This window comes from Pempheris klunzingeri, chromosome 5 (genome assembly GCF_042242105.1).
Source record: "Pempheris klunzingeri isolate RE-2024b chromosome 5, fPemKlu1.hap1, whole genome shotgun sequence".
Classification (NCBI taxonomy): Eukaryota; Metazoa; Chordata; class Actinopteri; order Acropomatiformes; family Pempheridae; genus Pempheris; species Pempheris klunzingeri.
In genome coordinates, this window is record NC_092016.1 from 12,188,524 (window position 1) to 12,199,242 (window position 10,719).

Consider the following 10,719-nt stretch of genomic DNA (forward strand, 5'->3'; position numbering starts at 1 on the left):
GGAAGTGTGACTAAGCCCCTGAGGACAATGAAGCAATCTAAACCGGCCCTAAAGCCTTGCCAACAGCAGGCTGGTATCCATGTCGCAGTCAGTCACAGCACAGCGAGTATCAGTGACTGCTTTTCCCCACCGGCTCGACATGACCTTTCCAAAATGCTATACAACCGAATCTTAATGACTAACACACCAGTTGACATTTACAGAAGCCAGCTTGGTGTTGAATAGTTCGGAGAAACATCAAAACGCTAATGTTGCTTGTACACCAAACGGACCCCTATGAGCGAAAGGCATGGAGATATGAATGAAACTTAGCATAGTGCAACATCAGTGAATGAGACAAACTAGACATACAAACTTTTCAGTTGGTATTGCAAATACTATTGAATGGCAAAGTAAGATCTATTTTAAAATCATATTGGGTAACAACAAATAAAATCAATAATCAAAATAAATTAAACATCTCGAATCAAAATTAAAAGCACGCTGCATCTTGTTTGAGGCTGTGAAAAGGGCATGAAGACTGATGAGGACGTGGTAGGCGTGCCTGTTGTGTAATACATCATTCCTATTTTGGCAGGACTGTCAGTGGGATTGAATTTACATCAGAGGGCAGACACGTGATGCAATGATGTCGACACCCAGCCACAGACTGCTTCCCGAAAACACGGGTCTGAGGTCAGACGAGTCAACTGATGTGATTACGAAGCTTAGAGAGAAAGACCAACTTCCAGCCCAGATCCTGTCAGGAGATGGATATCCTGAGAACATTGTGCGTCTGAAAACCTATGGCCTGCATCTTGATCATCTCAGTGTGAGAGATCAGGTCAGTAGAGCAACTGCCATTAAAGAAGAGGGTCAATGGACTCGAATGATACCACATAAATCGTGCCCATTCCATTGTGTGCATTACTGTGGGGAAGATGGCTATTTAGAGTGCTGTTGGGTATGCATTCATCAGTCACAGCTTTTACGCAACCTTGGAAAATACCATTTATCATCTGTAGAAAGGAATTAATGGCATTAGCCAGGGGTCCATCAGAGGGTTAAATACTTACATTAGCTTCACATCGACCGAGGCGAGCAAAGGCACGGGGGTCTGACGGCATATTGTGCATTCTTGGTACATCATTTACATTTCTACAATCAGATAAGAAGCAGAATAGAGGAGTTAACCCCAACCCTTTTTTGTGCAGGACAATGCTCTGATCTTTAATGACCAGGCTGGGCTATTCGGCAGGGGTTTCATGATGGCCAGCCCTGTATAGATGGATAGATGATGGGCCATTAGCTGGAGCTGAGCTGATACAAGACAAGCTAGACAATAGCTGACACTGCTAGAACAGCTTCATTGTGAAGCAGTACATCTGTATTCAGAGGCGATTGTGAGGTTACACATTTAGCTGAGGTGGGAATACCAGAAATAGCTTTAAATCTGTTCTACACGGTCTGCTCCAGGTGCAGAGTATAGATACAGGCCCCGCCATGGCACTTCAAACAGAGCAGCCAAGCTCAAACCTGCACACCAGACAGGAGCCAAGGAGCTCCCCACATCCCCACTCTGCTCTTATCAGAGAACAACAGGAGAATGAGGTAAACAACTGAAGAATTAGCAGTAAATAAGCCTGGTAAGAGCCGTCTTAATAACTCCACTGTCTGTTAAGTGTAAAATCATGGAGTGCGTCATGCAGGGTTCTTTCTTATATTTTGGTGCTAGATCATGCATTAGGAACACTGATCAAAATGTTTCATTATGGTGTTTTCTTGTTCACTCCAAGTGCTAGTAATAATAAACACATGCTTAAGGCTCTATCAGAACCTTGGCTTATGATGGCCCGCAGTGGTCAAGGTCTCTAAAGCTCTCAGCTCATGTTTAGACTCAGACTGAACCGCCCACATTCATGATCACCCCACCCACACACGCCTTGTTTGCTCCATAGCTTTTCTTTCTGCTTTTGTCTGTCAAGGCCAGCTAGTATCACATTGTTTTTGCCAACATTTCAGTCCAAGACTTGTGTATACAGGACAGCGCCCAATGCTTGCTGGCCTTGTTGATTAAATTATCTGAGGAGTGTCTTCAATTTCTGGAACAAATTAAATAATAAAAAAATCAGTGCCTGCACTCCAGTGCAGACATAGCATTAAAGAAAGACATTTATGAGAAAAGAGAGAAGCCAGACAGTCAAGGTTGGAGTCATAAGAGGAAGAATATGAAAGAAAAGCTTTTAGATGTTGCAGTTTAAGCGACTAAAAAGCCAGCTTCAGCCTAAATTATGTTACTTCTATGTCTTCTGGCACTGCTTTCTTGACTGGAAAACATATTTTTTCACTGGGAAATGTAATGATCATAGTAGTGCAAACAAATCCAAATGATCACAACCTACAACACACGTCACAGCGACAATAAAAAGCCACTAGATGTCACTGTGGCCCCATTTCATCTCCCATCAGCTGATCAACCGACACTAACCTTAGTGTGTGAGGAGTACGGAAAGACTGGGGATGCTCACTCTGCTGTGTCTAAACTGCACAGCTGAACGTTAGCTGCAATGTGTGGAGTGTCTGCAAAGCTATTACTATTCAAGACCAGTTCCATATTTCCCGTCCCTCTGTCTGCAATACTCTCAAACCACAACAGTGCCCGGCGGCAGGGGGGGTCGGATATTACTGTAGGTTGCAGCTCTGCTGGAGTAGGACTGCATACATTATGCTGCATCTGAACCTGGGGTCCTGCCCATAGAGAGTACCGCAGCCCTGCCAATGTGAAAATACATCAAGGATTTCACACTTTTACTAATTATTGAAGTAAATGCAGTGGTGATGATGCTTGGAGAGCAGTTTGACAATCAAATGCACGACAACTCTGATCAACAGCAGTGCAAGGTTGGTTTTATTTTAGCAAGCAACATATGCAACAATAGATAATCAAATACAGAGAGATTGTAGATCAGAAGATTTGCAAAAAAATGTATAAAACTATAAAACTACTATAAAACACACCTCTCAGTCACATCACAAAAAGGCAACGTGGAAGTATTAATGCACAGCAGATCTACCTGACTGCTGCTACCAAGCCTCTGTTTGTTCTGACTGATGGGAGAAAAAAGTAATCAGATTCTTTTCAGGGCAGCCATTGCACAAAATCAATACTATATAAGGAGGCCTGATGAATTTGAAATTTGTACTCAGAGTGGATATTGATCAGTCTCAGTCAAAAGACTTTTGAAAGCCCATGTAGATTTACAATCGATATGTAGTTTAAAACACATAACTTTACTATTATAAATGTAACACAAGTAAAGAGAATGCATGTGAGAAACATCAGCATTAATCTAGTTACTTTAGAATAACTTGAACTGATGACAGTGATATGTTACATGCAATAAGCAGAGGTGCTGTAAATGTTCATGTTCACCAGATAAGATGTAGACAACACAAAGCACTGATATACACTCTAGGAGCAGGATTTACAGAGAGCTGGGCTGGGCGTGGTGCTCCGTCTGGGAGGGGCAATATGAGTGAAGGACCCCTCCTCCTGGTTTGTCTTAAGCAGGCGAGATGGGACAGTCATTGCATGAAGATCCTGAATGTTTAATACCATCCCACAGTCAGTGCATTACCCCTGACATTAGAGCTTGTTTTCAGTGCTGATGTTGTAGATATAAAAAATTCAAAAGCGATTAAGAGACAACAATTCCACATTAGTGGCAGTGGTTATGTAACCCTGATACCCTTGAAATAAAAGACTTACAGTGCCTGACTTAACATGGCGGTCTAGCAGACGGAGCTTGTATCGTGTGTGATTGAAAGATCTCTGCTCGGTCTTCCTGTGGCTCGTCAAAATGAGAGCTGTGTGCTGGAAGGCATTCTCCAGACTCCTATCTAATATCATTAGGAGCGGATATACATCGCATGGACTAATCCAGCTGTTCCTCACAATTACATTTTAGCCTCTTAGACATTTCTGACCCAAGTTCATTGCAATAGTGCTTTCTGGGCAGTAGTTAATGATTGAGTTACTGGCTGGAGAGGGAGTCTAGTAAAAAAAAACTTATGAGCCTTATTCATATAAAATTCAGTTTTACAAATGGTTTAATTCTAATTAAGCAAATACCTTAATTTTGTTTAAGAAAATTAAGGATGATGTCTGCCAGCATAATACACAGACAATTATGTATTATGTAATTATACCCATATTAACAGCTCAAAAATTGCTTTACATTCTCAATAGTTGTTCATAGATTTATCTATTACAGAGATTGTACTATTCTAAAAGTGTTTGCTAATTTTTAAAATGGTTGTATTGTTTTTCCTGTTTTAGCTGGTAAAATACCTGTACCTAGAGTGACTGTTTTAAAATTCAAACCAAGGCAGACAATTCCATCAGAATACATTGTATTAGATGCCCTTTAAAGGGAGTCAGATCAAAGTTTAAAAAGTGGAGCACAAGAGAAATGCTTATGTAAATAAAAATACTATGTGACATTTATAGAAATCAGCCCGGCCGGCAGGACGAGGCAGCATATGTCTCAGAGAGACTCCAGCCAGACTCTGCTCGGTATCTTGCAATTTGAATGTGGGCTCACAAATGGATCCTTCATTAACCTGGCATCTGGAGGCCATCTAATAAGCAGACTTTTCCTTGAAGCACAACTCCAATCTGTCTCTCTGAAATTAGGGTGCTGAACTGCGATGGGCACCAAGGACATGCCGTCTGTGTCTGCGCGTGTTTGAGGAAGAAGAGAGATGGTCACTGCGGAAACACAAGGCACTAAGATATGCGTGGTCACATAGTCCTGTCTTTGTTTTAACATTGCTTGTTCTGCTTGTCTGAGCCACCTGCCCACTGACTCATGAATTATACTGCGAGGATGTTAGCTGTTTTCTATCAAACGTAGATTAAATGGGCTATTGAACCTTTCCATCTTTCTGGTTGAGCTAGCTGCCTCTATCCAAAGCTGGACTAGTAATTTGTGGTGTTATAGAGTCCAACACACCAATCTCCTGCCTCAGCACAGGCGTGTAATGACAACAGCTGCAGAGATAGTGACTGTCACAGTGCTGCAGTGGTGATGTGCCTCTTCATCCAGCAGCAGGCAACTAGTTGCAGCAAAGGCCCCCTGGCGCTGTCCACGGTGCTGAAGAGAACAAAAGCATCAAAGCCAGAGCTCTCCTCTCCTCTCCTCGCTCCTCTCGTACGGGGAGGGGCCATGCAGTGAAGGGGGAGGCACCATGTGTACTTGATTCAATTAGGCAGTCTGTGAGGCCTCCCATGGGAAAAGGCTGCAAAGAAGGGGGCTGCAGGCCTGTCTAACAAAGACGTTCAACCCAACCCTTTGCCCCGGCTGAATCCACCTCATTAGTCAGCTGAGTAAGTGTTGATCATCTCAAACCGTGTCCTCACCACACAACAGTATGAGGAGGAACAGATCTTCTTCTGACTCTCTAAGAGGGACGAATCGAGGCAACATGACAGATAAAAAAAAGTTCCCTTATTAGGATTCTCTTTGCGCTGGTGAGTGCTTGCACTGCCGTGACTGAAAAACCAAAGATGACAAATCCCCCATTTTGTACATTTTGTGTATACTGTACTTTCCACGTCTATTAGTTTACTGTAAGTGTGCATTAGTTATGCTCAGTCCATAGTAGTTGAGCAACTGCAGCACAAACAGAAACTGACAGAACAATTCCGAATGAGAAAATAAACCAGCAGCAGAAATATCTCTGTCAGTCCGAGCTGTGTGTGAGCATCAATAGAAACCATATCTCTTGGCAAACATCTGTCACACCCACTATCTGACTCACACCACTGAAAGTCCTGCATATTTCAAAGTTTCCTCTGTATCACAGAGAATAAGCAGAGCATTTAGCTCTTTTGAACGCCAGGCTGATAACTACTGTCCTCCAACATTAGTATTCATTTTCCGTTCTGCTGGTCCTTTGAAACACACCAGATGTCTGTGTCTCTGCATTTGCATGTTGTCAGAGTTGCTTAGAAGCAACGGTGGAAAAAGAGACAGAAATCAAAAACATCTGCTTGGTCCACATTAATCAGTTCCATACCACATCTGTCAACACCAATCTGTTAAAAATATCTTCAAGATTATCGTACAGGGATGTGAAACACAGTAAACCTCGACCTCGACGCAGTCCTATACCTTATAGGACTGCGTCGAGGTCGAGGCTCAGCTCAAGGTATTTGAATAGCACCACGGTGTGATATACAGCGTTTGATTGCTTTGATTGCAATATCAGCCACCATGCATAACGTCAAGCTATTGTCTTTTAATCCATTTCCTTTGATTTACACAATTAACAGCCAGTGCACTATTGTCATTACAGATAAACAAGAACCAAATCTAGGCGCTGGTCCGTTCAGTCACCTCCACCCCGACCGCTCATGTGCACTCATATCCACAGACAGGCCCACCAACATAAAGGCTGACTGTCACACCTGCTGTGCTCTGGGACCACTTGGCTGTTTTAGCAATCATTGCCATCATAGGAACCAGAGATAATTACACAGCTTCCACCCACCAGGCTGGCCTGCTTTGCTAAAACCGTATTGCTCCCGTGCAGCACTTGTCTAAATGAATGCACAGCACTTTACTGCACAACTGACAGCACCCATTTATTCTGCCGTCCAACTGGAAAGAAAAAACAAATTAATTTGGCACTTAACCCCCCCCCCAAAACACACGCACGCACGCACACACACACACACACACACACACCTGTGAATAATGTATCACAGTTCCCTCAAACTGCAACCCCCACCCCCAAATCACTGCTATTATTCAACCCTCTCTTTTTACGAGTCACAGTTTCAGGTAACACAACCGTTAAAGAGTCTTCCATCAAAGCTTTTTTACATTTATTCAGAAAGATGAATCACTGGTGTTTAACCTCTATCTGCTCTCATCAGCATTGCCATCTTTATCTTATCTTGAATAATTATTAGATTTTTCTAAAACAAGCATTTATTTTCTGTCTGCCCATTGAACGCAGTGGAAAATGTCCATCCATTTGGAAAAAGAAGAAAAAGAGCAAACTGTACTGGTGCAAACTAATCAATCTACAAATTGTCAACGAGTAGTAAGAGCTTCATCTTTGCATTGATTCAGTATCAGGTTCTTGGTGCATTTGTTTTCTAGCACAGTCTCTTTGTTCATTTCACACCATCTAGTTTATGGTCTGGGCATCAGAACAGCTCTCCAACAATTATCACTTGTGCACCCAGATCCCAGTAACACCTCTCCTCCTCCCCTAGGGGAGGACAGACGTTAGGCTTTACACTCTCTTGTGCCCCATTATATTTATGCAAATTCGACTAAAGGGGAAATCAGGGGACAGCCTTTCCTGTTAGTGCTAATTAGCAATGAATGCTATATTGTATACATTATGCATGAAATCCCCCCTCTACGGAGCTATACATCGTGACCTTGAGCACAAGGCCAAAGTTTGGATTGGTGCACCAGGAACTGTTTATTTTCTACAGTCTAGCAGAATAAAAAGGAACTCTACACAGAGAAATAGTGACAAATTCTGTTCTAATCCTCAGTCATTTACAATACAAAGTTCGAGTGACATCCTGGGGAATACCTTTTTGAGAGTCATTGTCCAGGAACGTAAAACTTACGATCATAACACACAAGAGAGTCATCTTGGCTGCAAAGAGATCTATTAATATCAAATGGCTACAGCTTGCCAATGAATCAGGGCTCATAAAGGAGCCAAACAACAGGAGGAAGACAGACCGGGCCCATAGGTGGTGAGACACATCACATCCAAGATTGCCTCTCTGCTCCCAAGAGCTAGTAAATGGTATTTTCTCAGATCCCATAAAAGAGGCTGCATTAAGATAAAATGTTGAAAAGAAATTATTAAAGAACTATAAAGTATGTTTAGTACCCTCTTCAGGCAAATGGCGGACATATTTTTAGTAACTGGGCAGAGAAGTATGGCCTGTGTATCTGGGGGGCCCCATGTAAAAAATAATAAATGGAAATTTGACTTATGACAAAGTAGACATGAATATGTGCTTTGTTATTGTTGAATATTAAATTGGATTTAAGGTCAGTGAATAAGCTTAAAAGCATTGTGGTTTGTAATAGGCAAACATCAATGGAAAAAAAATTGCCTCTAAATTGGCCAACATGGAGTAAAAAAAGTATCCAGGCAGGAAAATAATGAGGATTGAATCAACTTTAACTCAGTGACAGCCCTTCTAATAATACAAATGCTTATCATAGAGATAAGAAGGCATACTACTATCATTTAAAACACTTTCAATTGTAAAATGCGGGAAATTACCAGAAATTGTTGCCACAAAGTGATTAGTTCTGTGTTCAGTGACTCTAGTATTGACTCTAGTGAATACTAGAAAACTCTGGTATTCACTTATATATTACTGACAGACTAAATGGGGTAAAAAGAAATCACAATGTTCTGCCTGGTGGTGACTGGACTCTGACACAGTGCTGACAGCTGAGTGTTGACGTGTCTGTAAAATTAACACTCCACACCTCTACTGGATGTAAAAGAAAGCAGTCTAAGAATGGCTGCTGTCACGACAATACATTTCAGCCTTGTTTTAGCAGCACGACCTGTACCATCTAGATAATGAAATAAAGCTCTACAAAAGTAAGTATGTAAAAAGTGAAGCATAAGCAATTAAGCCCCTCACTCACCCTTAGGAACTTCTCCACCTTCATCCTCCCTCTACCCTGTTTGTGACATCAGCTTCCTGTATAGCTCCTGGAGGAGGAATCATGTGGAGGGAGTTATCTACATAGTTCACAAACACACAGACAACATGCCGCTGTAGAAACACTGCGTCCTGCTGGAAGGGCTCAGGGAACCTTGTGACTGCATAAACATTCCTGATTTGAAGTTTAGTTTTACATACATCTCCTCCTTGTACGTGTTTTACGGCTTTAGTCCGCTTGTTTCCCTGCGGTTATGGTGTAGTGGTCTAACATTAGAGTAGAAGCTCCTGTAAACATGGAAGCACTGTCTTGTTCCAAAAAAAGAAAGCCGTGTTTCCACACAGGCTCCATCTCTGGGGAAAACAACCTGGGAGACCTACAGCAAGCACAAAGGAGGATTACAGCGACACACCAAGAAGACTCTGAAGAAATTATCTGTATTCATCAAAAATGTAAACATACTCTGAATCCATCTTTAGTCCACTGATAATCTATAGTAAGCACAGCTTGTCCCTGGGTTAATAATAAGTCTCTAGGCGGGATTGAGAGGACATGATGATCAACAGTTGGCACAGCGAGGCTGATCCCAGCAGGCAGTGCTGTTGTGGCATAGCTGGGGTGAGAGAGTGCCTGGCACCTGGCTGTCGCCCTGAGGGGAGCTGGCAGATGGTACTGACGCTAGGGGTGTTGTTCTCATATACTAGTACGACTAAGCCTTACTTTCTGGAAGAGAATGCAAAGAAGGGGGGTACCTGCAGGTGAGGAAAAGCAGCAGTGCCAAACAGAGGCGGAGTTGGGCAAAGGGACTGCAGTGGACTCGGCTGCAGAGGCGACTGAAGGGTCACATTATGCCCCAGGCAGACAGATGTTTCAGCTCATTAGGGCTTATACAGCAGGTCTGCATACTTCACCCAACAACTACATTATTTATGTCTGCATCCTCCTGTAACCTGTCTCTAACCCTTTTGCAGTATTTTTCTGGCTCCGTGCTACCATGTGCACAGTATACGCAGCTCATACTGAACATACATTACTGCTTCAATGCATCTATATGTTCTGCCAGGCTGAGCACTGTTTAGAAAAACACAGATATTGCCAAGTGTCATTTACACGCTGCCTGATGAGTGCTTATCCATGGGGACCTTTAAGTTTAAAATGTCATTGGCTGAGGCTCCTCTGAGCGCACAAAGGTCACCAGTGACACTGGCTCCAGAGCTCCTTATTGATTCCCAATCTACCATCATTATACCTGGCAATTACAGACGGAACTGAAATTCTAATCATGGAAATGCATTCAATGTGAGGATGTATCTGGAATTGTAATGTAGTGTCAAGACATGTATAATTCAATCTCAGGTCAGGGATTCCCCAGTGTGTTGGTGAATCCAATGGTGCATCAACATGTGTGCTTTAATGATAGTATTACTACTTTTAACATTAATATTAAACATCTGCTGTCAGAATAATTTCAATTCAATTTAAGATCAATTTTAAACGTAAAAGAAATGGCGATATACAAATATGACGTTACAAAAAGAGACATAACATACTGACCATTTGTGACTGTGCTATTAATGGCAGTAAACAGTCAGCGTGCAGCTAAGATTATAATATCTACAATATTATAGCACCTACATGATGAAAGAAGGTTGAGCACACTGTAGTTCTGACAGCAGACCAAAGCAAAGCACAAGCACTGATGAAAGCAAAGGTAAACTGCCAACACTAATTGTAGTGTAGATTTCAAATACTTTGATACCACAGTGTAATTAAATGCATGTTGGCATCAAACTGTCTTCCCTTTCACAATCAGAACTACAGCCTTATCATACATTTGTCTTAATTAGGACTGAAAGCACTTTTATAGCTTAAACAAGCAAAAACCAAACAAAAACAGACCTACGGTATGTGGCTGTATGGAGAGGGTGAGTGTGTATGAAGTGGCCTGTTGCCTGCCTGAGCACAGATGGTGGCAGAGCAGGATGTACCAACCTGTGCTTTTGCCCACAAGCGC